At 49.0% G+C, this 14,882-nt stretch overlaps 1 protein-coding gene and 1 pseudogene across 3 annotated transcripts in view; both read left to right on the forward strand.

Annotated features, from left to right (window-relative positions):
• RAB11FIP4 (RAB11 family interacting protein 4) overlaps positions 1 to 14,882 on the forward strand; it is a 46,817-nt gene that overhangs the window by 6,247 nt on the left and 25,688 nt on the right. The window lies entirely within an intron of this gene.
• Positions 10,087 to 13,905, forward strand: LOC141176435 (serine/arginine-rich splicing factor 9 pseudogene; annotated as a pseudogene).

Raw genomic sequence — 14,882 nt, forward strand, 5'->3', positions numbered from 1 at the left:
AGATCTCATCACAGCCAGCAGTTTAAGGGGACGCAACTCCGTGTCACGCAAGGTGAGAGAAGGAATAAGTGTACAACGACGGGAAGAGGGGAAAGGAGCCCAACAACTAGGGAAAGGGGGAGTGGAGACCCCTAGGCAGATCTGATATCACCCTGCCTACCCTGTCGTCCTTATATAGGTTCTGCACCTATTGCCAAGCAGGAACCTAAGCCCTGAATGTCCCTAGAGCTAGGCCCTAGATAGGGAGAGGATGGGGTGAGCACTAGTCAGGCCACACTACAAACTAAAGACAACAAGGTAAACAAAGGGGATATACTTAGCTTGAGCAGACACCAGAGAGATAACGCCATCTGTCCTCCAAGGGCACCAAAGACAAGACTAGCCAACTGCTAGTGCTCCAAGCCTTCACAGAGGTACATAGAAGTATCACCGGAAACTCTCTGGAGAAACTGAGAGTATTTCTCTTCCAAGCAAGGGTGTGTCAATCAGCAGCAGAAGGTGAAGGTCACTGCTGGGTCCTAAAGGGAGAAGGATATAACTATACTACAGAGGGATCAAGAAGGCATCTGCAATGCCAAGCGCAGTGACCTTCTACAGCCGGATCCAGAGTGACTGTCACATCTGACACACCCATGACACTCCACTGCCTCCAGTCATCAGGACCATTATGCAATTTTCTGATGAGTGATTGACAAGACCGCGGCAGCTTCCACTACTAGGCCAGTTATTGGGGAACTCACAGTGAGCGGATGGTATATACACATCCGATTCCAAGACATGGAATATATATATATACCCTGGTACTGTCAATGTCAATCTACGCAATAACTCAAGGAACAACTCGCTGCCTCCACCAATCGTTTATACAGGCCGACCGTCATTGTGTCACGGATTTTGACCGGAATCGCGAGCACATAATCCAGACTACTCTCTACTTAGGTATCGGCAAGTGACCATCGAGCGTATGGCATCACAGCTCGGGATTCCAATGCATGGAATATGTGTTTACGCCCTCCATACGGTCACTGTCAGCTTCACGATAGCCCGATTTTTAATATTATTCGCTGCCACCACCGTCCAGGTTTGAAATATAATACAGGCCTGGGTGAACGCCTGCGTTGTAGTAGCGTATGGCTTCGAGGAAGGGAACGATTACAGGACAAAAGAAACAGAACTATTAAATTTTATATTTAATCCAAACGGGAGGCAGTGTTTATGAAAAATATATACAAGGATTTTACAAAGGAGACATTAAAATACATATGCAGTTACACAAAATAATAAGGATTAAAGGAGAAACTTACTCTATAAATATCGCTGCGACGATTCAATATAGCCGGACGGGAGATATCCTTATGACTGTTCGGCGGAACGGGACCCCTTGCTTATGATACATATGCTCCCTGCAATGAGTACTGCTCCAACCTCAGCAAACTATTTTATGCTTGAGGGAGGGACCTGTCCACACCCCCTTGTGCCGACATCACAGGGGCTGGGGCTCCACCCTTCATGTTTGTATTAAAAATCTTTTTTTTTGGCTAACTTAGCGCTGGTTGATCCCAGAAGCCCAAGCGTGGTACCATGTTTTCTATTATGATTTTACCTTCATTTAGAGACCAAGCATCACGCCGTTGTGGTCTATTATTCTGGTGCTTTTGCGCTACAGCTCCACAGAGGGGTTTTCGGCTAAAAAAAAATTAGCATATCGCTCCTCGGCTCACACTGCCACTAAAAATATAGGTCCCATTATGATCAGAGTTATGGAACTTTAGTTATTTCATATTTTTTATCAGAGTCGGCGTGTTTATAGATTTTCTTTTGAAGCTCAGGTAGCAGCTTCAACAGTTACATGCAAATTATTGCAATCCTGCAGCTAATCACCCCCTGTGTCTGCCAGGGAGAAAGATGCTCGCATTTTAATTAGGTTGTAAGACTTCTTGGCTGGCATTTGTTTGTGTAAGCTATTTTGGCTATAAGTGATAATTTGCAGGGAGACACTGTAGATTGTCATCTCTGGACAAATACAATAGGGGAGGGCTGAGAAGGGCTTCAGGGGAAGCAGGAAAGAATCCTCAATATATATGACAGGGGAGAAGAAAAGATTTTAAATTTTTCTCAATATTTCCCTGACACTTGATGTCACAGAAGTGGCTCAGAGCTTAGCGGAGGGAGGTGCTCCTTAGGAAAACAGACAGAACCACAGTAAGCTGCACCTTCCAAGGACTGACGAATGACCCAAAGCCAAATACTTCTTTTTATGAGCTCAAGGTTACACCCACATACTTTCCCTTGGTGAGCTCATATGGTGACTGATTGTGGGATGTGTTAGGTCTAACAGAATTTTATGAGATCCCCAACTTACAGGATATCTTGGCCCCTGGGGGTCCCAGGCGGTAGATATTGTCGTCATGTTTCTTATCGTGATTTTACGTTTTTATAGGAATCAAACATGGCCTGTATAGCAGCATCCATCTGATGGATTAATTGGAGGGCTTAGAGTGGCCTTACAATGATGTGAGTGAATGCGTTATGTTGGGTCTGTTCACTACGACACCGAAAATATATCTTCCATAATTATTGGATCAATGCAAACCCCAATATTCATCACTGATCACTGACGTCGAAACGTCTACGAAAGATTATTTGAACAGAGGAAGCTCTGTGGTTTGCAAGTGAATTTCCCCTCTTCTAATGTCAGACTTGATGTCTTCTTTCTAGTAAATCTTCCTCCTGTAATTATATGGTCACTGCAGGGGGCCCCTGCTTCAATTGAGGTCAAAGTATCAGATCTCTTTCTTACTTCATCTGTTTTAATTAGTTTTTCTCTTCCTCAGTTATAATTAGTCCCTCAGGTCCAATGTGAGGCGGATATGTACACTCTGTATGGATTTTAATTTTTCTCTATGATATCTATGAGATGCCACAGGAGGCTGACTTACAGATCATCCTCCTGGCGGGACAGCCTGTCAGCGTTGCCATGTTCGCTACCCCTCTTGTGCTGAATGGTAAAATCGTACTGCTGTAGAGCCAGGCTCCACCGCAGTAGTTTACCATTGTCACTGGCCACCTGATGCAGCCACCTGAGAGGGTTGTGGTTAGTCACTATGGTGACGTTGCGCCCGTATAGATAGGGATGCAGCTTCCGCAAGACCCTCCGTCCTGGGCTGCTGCTAGCAAATCCACCGGGACTTCTGTCTCGCCCTTGGCGGGAAGGCTACACACAGGAAGGGCACAGGCCTCCCTGTCATGATGAGCTTGCATCATGTTGGCTTGGAAGACCTTCTGCCTCTTCCTGGCATGGTCAATGGTGAACATGTAATTCATGTCATTGAGGCACTGATGTATGAGGTATGGACCTTCCCAGGCCTCCTGAAGCTTGTTCTGGGTCATTGGGACTAGGACCCACACCTTCTGACCCACTTCGCACACCTGCTCCCGGGCGTTCCGGTCGTACCACAGCTTCTGGCTGGCCTGGGCCTGCACCATATTCTCATGCACCAGCTGCCTCATTGCCTGCATTTTGTCACGGAGCCGCATGACATACTCTATGATGGACACTTCAGGTGAGTTCAGTTCCCCTTCCCAGGATTCTCTTACCAGACCAAGGGGTCCCAGGACTCGTCTGCCATAGAGGAGCTCAAAGGAGGAGAACCCCGTTGAGGCCTGTGGTACCTCTGTAAGCAAAGAGCAGGTGGGGGGGTACCGCTCCTAGTTATGCCCATGGGACTCAACCAGCATCTTAAGCATCTGATTAAGGGTACCATTGAATCGTTCACACAAACCATTGGTCTGTGGGTGATACAAACTTGTTACCAGGTGCTGCACCTGCACTTTCTTACAGAGGACTTCCATTAACTGAGACATGAACTGGGTCCCCTGGTTGGTAAGCATCTCCCTGGGAAATCCTACTCGCGAAAAAATGGCCAAAAGGGCACCTGCCACCTTATCGGCCCTAAGTAAGGACAGAGCTTCTGCCTTCGGGTACCGGGTGGCATAGTCTACCATTGTAAGGATGAACGGTTTTCCACAGCTGCTGGGGATGGCCAGCGGGCCAATGATGTCCACAGCAACCCCCTGGAACGGCTCCTCTATCACTGCCAAAGGGATCAGGGGAGCCTTGGGCGCACGCCCCGACTTCCCCACTCCATGACACGTGATATAGGAGCGACAGTAGTTGGCAACATCTGTTCCCATTTTGGGCCAATTGAAGTGGTGGGACAGCCGGGCCTTGGTTTTGCTGACCCCCAAGTGTCCAGATAGCGGAATCTCATGGGCAACCCACAACAACTCCTCCCTAAACTGATAGGGCACGACCAGCTGTCTTTCCCTCAGCCACTCCTGTTTTGAGTTACCCGGAACCATCTCCCAGTACAACCTCCCCTAGTCCCAGAATACCCTCTCCTTATCGGACTCAGAGATGGGCTTCTCTGAGAGGTCCTTCACCGTCTCTAGATGGGTATCTGAGTGCAGAGCCGCCTGGAACTCCTGGGTAGAGGCAACCAGAAGCAACGTTAAGGCCCCAACCTCACTGGACCCCTCTGGGAAGTGCTCTGGGTCCGTAAGTGGTTTGGTTTTCCCGCTAGGTGATGTGGGTCCAGAAGGAAGCGCGTTATCTGCGTTCTGGACACTCTCAACTGTGGATGACATTGGCTACATAGGCTGCCTCCCCGGGGAATAACACCTTCTCCTAATCCTGAAGAGGCTGTGGGTACTACTTTCCCATCCTCCCCTAATACCTCAGGAGCAGTGCTAATCATGGGGCAGCTACCACCAGCCATGTCACAGTCCATCGTGACACTGGTCAGCTGCACGAGACCACCTGCTCCATGATCCAAGCGCCTGTCCCCATCACACTTTGCACTGATGCTGGCTCCTTTTAGGATCCTCAGCAACATCACCACGCAGCATGACATGGCTGAGCTCACCTATACAATGAGGCACATTATCATCAGGCATAACATTGATGTCCACATTATCAACATCGGAATCACATGAAGTACCGTATATTGAGCAAACCAACCGTCCCAGATCAGTTCCCAACAAAACATTGGTGGGGAGCTTCTCGGACACCCCTACTTCCTTCAACGCCCTCCCGGCACTCCAGTAAATGAAAATCCAGACCATCGGCAAAGTTCAGTGGACATCCCCAATCCCGATGACAATCATAGTCTTCTCAGGGATAAGATCTTCAGGGGACACCAATTCAGGGTGGATGAGAGTTCATTCTGCGCCGATGTCCTTGAGCCCCACAGTGATGGTGTCGTCCACAGTAACTGTCTGCCCTCCCAATCACACCACCCATAAAAAGAACAGCTGCACTAGGCCTCTGGATGGGGACTTCTTCTTTTGCCTCTGCGTGTAGGTGAGGCTGATGTGAACAGTCCGGTTGTAGATATAGCACCGGCGGGAGTCAGATGCAAGCCGGGTGCTGGAAGATGGGACGAGACCCCCCCGAGGACAACTTAGAAGGGGCAGTGGATGTCGGCTTACCCCCTTTCCAGCTGGTGACGGCTGACTTCTGCACCTCAGGTGTATGGTTGGCCTCATAGGTATCTGCAATCTGTGCAGCCTTGGCAGCCTCCTTTGGCTCTCAGTCAATCACGAACTGTCACATCTCCACAGGGCAAAAGATGAAAAAATTGGTCCTTCACCATCAGGTCCTTCAGTTTCTCGAAAGTGGTGACTGACAGTCCCTGGACCCACTGCTTAAAGTCGGTTCTGAGCCCGTCCACCACATCACTGTAACTGTCGTGAGGTCCACATTGGAGGACCCAGAACTTTTTGCGGTAAACCTCCGGAGTCAGCTGGTACTTCATTATCAGGGCCTGTTTGATAACCTCATAGTCTCAGTCTTGATCTCAAGGGAAAAAGGTGAACACCTCCAGAGCTGGTGATCTTGCTCGGCATCAGCCTGGCACTCAGCTTTTTCTGCCTTTTGCTCGGCTTGACGATCAGCAGCCTTTTGCTTGGCCTATCGCTCGGCTCGCTCTTGGTATTGCTGAAACAGTTGTCCATCTCGATCGTCTGCGTCGAGTGGCAGTATGGCCATCTGCAGGTGCAGGTCCATGCTATACTGGTTGCAGATGAAGCTTGCATCTACAGGTGGGACCTCTGCAGCAGCGCCATCAATGCCTTGGCTGGTCTCCCCTTCATCAGGGCATGGGTGACGGACTTGCTCTGCGTCATGTTGCACCGGCGCAATGATCATCTGCTACCTGTTTTTGCCAGTGGAGTCAATCTGTTTGACCATATAGACAGTAGTAAGAAGGTCCTTCTTCAGCTGATTGTACCAGACCTCTCCAACTGTAACCATGATTGCCAAATAACAGACAGACTATAAAAACAAGAGAAGGGAGGATATAACTGCTACACGTACAGTATTGTCCCAGGTAAAAAGTAAAAACACTGAGTCTGATCCTCAAAACGCTGAACAGAATCCTTGCAGGGACCATGCCAGTTTTTAGTGACGGGAATGATTGCTCGAACCAGATCACTAATGCTCTGTAATATCCCCCCACTGCCGCCAATTGTCAAGGATACCACTGGAGAGATCACCCAGATCCCACCACAGCCACCAGTTTGTCACAGATAACACCGGAGAGATCACCCAGATCCCACTGCTGCCACCAGTTTGTCAGGGGAACGTAACTCTGCTGCCTCCAATCGTCAGAGTAATTACACAATTGAATGAAGAGTGATGGACAGGGCGACTTGCACTACTAGGCCAGTAATTGGGAAACTAACAGTGAGCATATGGTATATACATGTCATGGTTCTGGATTCAATACCTTTAGCTTGTGTTCTGTGGTCAGCTTCTCTTTCTGCCGAGCCACAGGAGACACACCTTTTCTCTGGGTGTTTGGGTTTGGCTACTCTGGCTACAGTCTGTCTAGCTTAACACAGATGTTTTAATTTGTCTGCCTATCATCTTTTGGGTGCAGCTTTATATTTTGTTCCCCAGCTGGCATTTCCTGCTGGTGATAGATTTATTTGGATCTTCTTTTATTGATGTTTGAGCCAGTCTGTAAGTTTCCAGCAAAGGGTTTTTGCTTTGCTGTTTCTTTGCTATACTTTGCTCCTATGTTTTGTTTATCATTAGGAAGTAGTCAGTATGTCTGTTAACAGTACTTGCTTTATTCTTTGTTTGGTATTTTGTTATTTACTTTACTCACTCTGAGATCTTTCCTTTGTTCAGCACACTTCTCTTGTAGGTAATTCACACTCTGCTCTGCCCTCCGGTTCTTTAGGAGGAACCTGAAGCAACTCGACAGCCATTTAGGCAGTTAGGTCCAAGTTGCCATCTCTTAGTCTGTGGTTAGGGCTATCTCTGCACCTGCAAGGCACCACTAGGGACTGCGGTGTCAAGATATCTTGTCTGTACAGGAGCCGGTAGGGTCAGTTGCAGTTTTTTAGTGTATACCCTATTTTCCCAAGTGAGTTACTACAAAGGCCCTTAGATCCCAGTCTTAGCCTCTCACCTAACCAAATCAGATCTCATACTTTGCACTGATGAGGGGCAATATGCCAAAATACCGTTTCTGCAAATTGGGATTCTGGTTTTACTTTTATCCTAAGTCATATTGCAAGACTCGTTAAAGGGTCGATATTGACTTGTAGGATAGCTTCTTCCAATAGGTAGCACTAGAGTTCAAGTGCTCTTCCTCTCTGAAGACTCTGAAGAGACAATTTGCATATTTAATTTCCCAGAAGAGCATGCAAAGTGTTTAAGTCTCATCTTAGTGGCATGCCAGACCTGGCTTGTCACGCTCTCTGACGACACAGCGTTTATTCTTAATTATGCTAGACTTATTGTTCAGTAAGTAATTGGACATGAGCCGTTGTTTAATATGAGCCTGTATGTTGACTCTTGTATGTTAAACTGGGGAATGCCTGCTGATTTCATATTGTAACAGCCCCCTGAGGTTTACTAATCGGCACCACTTGAAGGACAAAGATGCGGGTTAATTGAACAGTCAAACAATGGTGAATTACCTTCCCCCAATCCTGTGGGAGAATGTCCTGAATGAGAGTTGTTGGTATAAAGTCTCTGGCTCCCTCTGCAGAGAGACTCTACAGGATATCAGCCAAGGAGAGGAACTATGGCTCCAATTGGTGGAATACAGATATGCTCCACTGCCCTTCACTAAACACACGGACATGTTTGTGTCATGCTAGGTATGGGAAGGACCCAGCGTACGACTATGGGAAAAGGGGGGAAGCCCAGCAACTAGGTAAATGGAGAGTGGAGACCCTTAGGCAGATCTAACAACACCCTGACTCCCCTATCGTCCCTAAATAAGTTCAGCACCTATCACCGAGCTGGAAACCTTAGCCCTGGCTGACCCTAGAGCTAGGCCCTAGGTAGGGAGCGGGAGGGGTGAGCATTAGTCAGCCCCACTGCACCTAAAGACAAACAAGGGAAACAGACAACCTCCGATCCTCACAAGATCTCCTTCTCTACTCCCCTTTTATCTTCTCCTCCCACAATCTCATAAAAGATTTCTCCCGTGCATCCCCCCTACTCTGGAACTCTCTACCCCAACACATCAGACTCTCGCCGACCGTGGAAACCTTCAAAAGTAACCTGAAGACCCACCTCTTCCGACAAGCCTACATCCTGCAGTAACCACCGCTCCACCATACCGCTGCACGACCAGCTCTACCCTCACCTACTGTATCCTCACCCATCCCCTGTAGACTGTGAGCCCTCGGGGGCAGGGTCCTCGCTCCACCATACCGCTGCACGACCAGCTCTACCCTCATCTACTGTATCCTCACCCATCCCTTGTAGACTGTGAGCCCTCGCGGGCCGGGTCCTCTCTTCACCATACCGCTGCACGACCAGCTCTACCCTCACCTACTGTATCCTCACCCATCCCTTGTAGACTGTGAGCCCTCGCGGGCAGGGTCCTCGCTCCACCATACCGCTGCACGACCAGCTCTACCCTCACCTACTGTATCCTCACCCATCCCTTGTAGACTGTGAGCCCTCGCGGGCACGGTCCTCGCTCCACCATACTGCTGTACGACCAGCCCTACCCTCACCTACTGTATCCTCACCCATCCCTTGTAAAATGTGAGCCCTCGCGGGCAGGGTCCTCGCTCCACCATACTGCTGTACGACCAGCCCTACCCTCACCTACTGTATCCTCATCCATCCCTTGTAGACTGTGAGCCCTCGCGGGCCGGGTCCTCGCTCCTCCTGTACCAGTCGCCGTCACGTTTTGTTCAAGATTATTGTAATTGTTTTCGCTATGTATACCCCTTTTTCACATGTAAAGTGCCATGGAATAAATGGCGCTATAATAATAAATAATAATAATAAAAGGGATACACTTGGCTTTGAGAACACAGCAGAGAGACTGCAATCCACAAAGGAACTCCAAGAAGAATCTAGCTGACTGCTAGAACTCCAGACCTGAACAGAGGAATATACTCTATCACCAGTGATTCTCTGGAGAAACAGAGTGTATTTAAAGATCCAGCAAGGGTGTGTTAATTAATAGCAGAAGGTGGAGATCACCGATGGGTCCTAGAGAGGAAGGGATGATGAAAGGATCAAGAAGGGGTCTGCAAGGCCAAGCGCAGCGACCTTCTACAGCCGGATCCAGAATGACTGTCTCTCAAACCTGACACACCCGTGACAATTTGGAGAACAAAGGTTGGGACAATCAGGTCACCTGGCCATGTACCTCTCTTTGCTCAGTCAGCCTCCTAAGCTTGCCACTACCTCCTCTTTGTGGGTGCCCGGCAAAAGTGGGGAGCTGCTGGTTGGAGTAGTTGGCCCTGGATGCCCCAAAGTTGCAGAGGTTCTAATGCCCGGCGAGCCATTGGAAGGGTGAGACTGTCATTTGCAACATCTTGAATAGTTGCTTGGACTGTACTACATGTTATTGCCGGCTGAAGCTGGATGCACGTGCTACGGTCGTGGTATCCGTCGTCTGGAGGAGAATGGACTGTGACTATAGACTAACCCTAAGAAAAAGTTGCCTGGTACAGGGGCAGTGGAACTATCGGCCCCATGATGGGATCTTGTGGACTGGGGACATTGCATTGTGGCCATCTACCCGGAGTTTCTGTAAGACCATGGACGTAAGGAATAAAAAACAGTTGCATCATTAACCTGCCTAGGTGATTATTACAACCCACAACCTCAGATCTTCACAAGTGGTGGCAGCAGTGGGATCACCTATATCTAGACAGCATACCAGAGCGGTGACAGAAGAAAAGGCAGACTCCATCTACAAGAGGCTCAAGAGGGAGTAGCTGTGAGTCCTTTGCTCTGGGAGAGAGCAAGAGTGGTTGAGAGATGGCAACCGGGCGACCCTAATACAACGCTTTGCCGACTGGGACTGTGAACAACCACAGGAGGAGGTCAGTTCAGACATGGAGGAGGGCAGCTCTGTGGAGGGACAACAGCCAAAGGCTGTCATCCAGATGGCGGAGGATTGACCAACTGCATTGAGGCGGATGCTGACCATGCTAGGAGAGCGGGCCACGAAAATAAAACGGGCAGCAGTGGTAAGCAAATATCTTGGTGTGCATGTAGCCGTACCTCCACCCATCCCAGAACACATGACAGTAGATAACAGGAGAGGTGCCCACATCTTTAAGGTATCGGGATATACCAGAGTTCAATGAAGACACCCCGTATATTGATGAACATCTCCGGTTAGTTGAGCACCTCGGCCTGCTGCATGAGGTGTCTATCAGTGACCGGGCCAGATATTTGAGTGTTGGCCTGACCGGACAAGCAAGAGAAGCTTTTAATAACTTGTCTTCTGGGGATCAGAGATGTTACTCTACCATTTGCAGTGCATTATTAGAGAGGTATGCCGTCACGCCTGAATCTTACCGGAGGAAGTTTCGGGAGACTGACAAGCCCACTGCACACGTGCTTTGGGAGTTTGCCAACACACTACGTACGGCATGCACTCGGTGGATAGAAGGACTGAGACTCGGGAAGCAGAACATGTAATGGATATAATCATACTGGAACAATTTATGTCCAAGCTCCCAGCTGACTTACAAGAATAGGTGGCGGATAGAAAACCACTCAGCCTGGATGAAGCAGCAAGATTGGCTGATGATTGGTCTGCCAATTGACCTCTAGGTGTAAGTACAGCCCCAGAGAGTTGGGAACTGGGGCTTACAGGAAGGCCAGTGAAACCCATGTACCGTCGAGAGGAGGAACTGTGGGGATTTCGGACTTTACAAAGAGGGGAAGGTTTCCCAAGCCCCCAAGTATGGCCCGCGTCTGGGCGAAGGGGTTAAGCCGCCATAACTGTGGAGGCATAGGACACTTTGCCAAAGACTGCCAGGAACGTTTTAGCCCACATCTTCCGCATCCCCAACCGGTGAACACTGTGCTGCAATTGGGCTGGAATGCTTGGTTAAAGAGGATCCCTCTACCCCAACCGGAATAGGCATACATGTCCCGGACTAGATGGGACACCTCAGCGACCATGAACCAGCATCTGCAGCTGGTCTGGGTAGAGGGCGTGGAGGCTCCGGGACTCCGTGACTCTTGAGCCTCAGTCACATTGATCAAAGAACATTTAGTACCGGACCAATGTATTGTTCCCAGCAGCCATATGTTAGTGAACGTAGTCGGAGAAGAATCTCTGAACATTCGGAGGGCCCGACTACATTTAGACTGGGGTCACAGTCATGGAATGGTGGATGTAGGAGTAGTGCGGCACCTACCAGTAGATGTGTTGCTGGGAAGCAATCTGGGAGCAGGGTTGGTGTGCCCCTGGGCCAATGTCGTAACCCGAAGCCAAGGACCGGTTCACATTGCGTCAGCCGAGAGGTAGCAATGACTGTTACCATGAAGGAATGTGTCCTGGGGGAGGTAAATGACATCAGGGAGGAGGCCCAGGGACTTCTGGACACTGGGTCTCCTATCACCCTGGTCAGCCCAGATATTGTCCCCCCAAAACTGGAGGTCAGCGCTCTGGGGATGGGTGCAATTATGTGGGCAATTTACCGGCTCATGTACGGGAGAAGAAGCTTGAGGAGTTGTTCCATTGGTACGGGCAGATACGTACCATCTAGCTGAAGAATCGCAGGGGAAGCAGTGCCACACCATTTGCCTTCATCAGCTTCCAGGATTCGCGGAATGTGGAGGATGCCATGATTGGACACAATGGATATGAGTTTGGTTCTCGTCGGTTACGTGTGGAGTTTCCCAGGTCAATCCAGAGATCAGGGGGAGGATATAGAGGACCACGCGGGAGGAATGGACCCCCATCCCGGCAAACTGAATACAGAATCCTCGTCTCAGGGCTTCCCCCATCGGGGAGTTGGCAGGATCGGAAAGATCACATGAGAGAAGCTGGAGATGTCTGCTATTCGGATTTACACAAGGATGGAATAGGGATTGTAAAGTTTATTCGCAAGGACGACATGGAATATGCTTTGAGGAAACTTGATGATGCAAAGTTTCGTTCTCATGAAGGTGAAACTTCTTACCTTCATGTCTGTGGTGAAAGAAATGCTAATGGACTGTCCCAGACAAGTGGAGAAGAATGATTGGAGCCTATCACATCTGGCTAATTAAGAAGGGGAAGGAATATGACGACACAGCATTTGTTCTTAATTATGCCGGACATATTGTTCATTGGACATGAGCCATTGTTTCATACGTGTTATGCGCTGTGCAGAGGGACCCAGCAAGAATGACACCAAACCAGCAAATGTGCTGCCACAGACGCACTTGGCACAAGCGGCCCAGCTAGGCGAGCCCTCGAGGGCCGGAAATAGAATAGGAATAGAGGACAGGAATAGAGCTAAGCAACAGTACATGTGAAAAAGACTTAGGTATACTAATAGATCATAGACTGAACATGAGTCAACAGTGTGATGCAGCAGCAAAAAAGGCAAATACAATTCTGGGATGTATTAACAGAAGCATACAGTCTAGATCACGTGAAGTCATTATCGGTCTTTACTCCTCTTTGGTCAGACCTCATCTGGATACTGTGCCCAGTTCTGGGATGTAGTAACAGGAGCATACAGTCTAGATCACGTGAAGTCATTATTGGACTTTACTCCTCTTTGGTCAGACCTCATCTGGATACTGTGTACAGTTTTGGGCACATTTTAAAAAAGATATCGACAAACTGGAGCAAGTTCAGAGAAGAGCGACCAGAATGGTGACCGGTCTGCAAACCATGTCCTATGAGGAACGGTTGCAGGATCTGGGAATGTTTAGCTGCAAAAAAGAAGACTGAGAGGAGACTTAATAGCTGTCTACAAATATCTCAAGGGCTGTCACATTGTAGAAGGATCATCTTTATTCTCATTTGCACAAGGAAAGACTAGAAGCAATGGGATGAAACTAAATGGGAGGAGACACAGATTAGATATTAGAAAAAACTTTTTGACAGTTAGGGTGATTAATGAGTGGAACAGGCTGGCACGAGAGGTGGTGAGTTCCCCTTCAATGGACGTCTTCACACAGAGGCTGGACAGACATCTGTCTGAGATGATTTAGTGAATCCTGCTTTGATCAGGGGGTTGGACCAGATGACCCAGGAGGTCCCCTCCAACTCTACCATTCTATGATAAATACTCTTCACCCAGCTCCCAGTAAATGGAACGACTTTCCCAGGCCCACTGTCGCCGGACAGCTGGCATCTGATGACGCGGCTGGTGCCTAGTCACGAACCAGGTGAGTACCTCTGCAAAAACCCCAGGAAGTGAAACCAGAGGAGAAAATGAGAAAACCCCTGAACAGATAGCAAGACTGATGCTAGCACCACTCACCACTGCACATAGGAACTGCAATAAACAGCAAAGCACTGAGCAGGGAGCAGGATTATATAGCCCACCTAATGATCAGGTGTTGATCACCTCCCAATCATCCCCAAACAGCCACTCCCTGCTAGCTTCAACAGAAGACTGGACAACATCCCACCACTGCATAGTACCAGACAAAAAGCACCCTGCGTTGCCTGGCAACCAAGGAAGACAGAGTCCCATCTTCCCTGGGCAGAGAAATCAGTGAGACACAGCGTCCCATGTCCACACGCATCCTACAACACCAGAACGCGACGCTCAACAACTGTGGGACAGTTTCCCTGCACGTGTAGTAGCTCGGCCTCCAAGGTCAGGACAATGGTGGCGCCTGTGACCGGAGTAGCGTAGCACCGGACCTGCTTCATTCCCAGGTGGGAGCACAGAACCCCGATTCGTAACAATATGAGCCTGAACATTGACTCTCCTATGTTAATCTGTAGAATGCCATCTGACTAGGTATTTTATCAGCCCCCAGTGGTTTACTAATCTCCAGAATGGAAGCTGTGGGTGCCCATCACTGAAATCACAAAGATGTTTGGAGAACCCAGGTTGGGACAATCAGGTCACCTGGCCACAAACCTCGCTGTGCTCAGTCCGCCTCCTAAGCTTGCCGCTACCTCCTCACTGTGGGTGCCCACCAAAAGCGGGGAGCTACCGGTTGGGGTAGTTGGCCTTGGATGCCCCGAAGTCAGAGGTTCTAATCCCCGGCGAGCCATCGGAAGGGTGAGACTGTCATTTCCACCATTTTGTGTAGTTGTTGAGACTGTACTATATGTTATTGCTGGCTGGAGCTGGATACAAGTGTTACGGTCGTGGTATCAATCATCTGGAGGAGCGTGGACTGTGACTGCAGACTATACTGGCGGGAGATACAAAAGCTGTGGGCCAACCAAAAGTTGGGAGACCATATTGTCTGGTACGGATAGTGGAGCCCATGGTTGGGATCTTGTGGACTGGGGGCAATGTATTTTGGCTGCAAGACCATGGATGTAAGGGATAAAAAATAGTTGCATCGTTAACCTGCCGAGGTGATTTATTAGAACCCACAACCTCAGATCTTCACACTCTCTACAAAGAGA

Source organism: Phyllobates terribilis, unplaced genomic scaffold (genome assembly GCF_046119375.1).
Source record: "Phyllobates terribilis strain yellow unplaced genomic scaffold, ASM4611937v1 Scaffold_25__1_contigs__length_18738178, whole genome shotgun sequence".
Taxonomy (NCBI): domain Eukaryota; kingdom Metazoa; phylum Chordata; class Amphibia; order Anura; family Dendrobatidae; genus Phyllobates; species Phyllobates terribilis.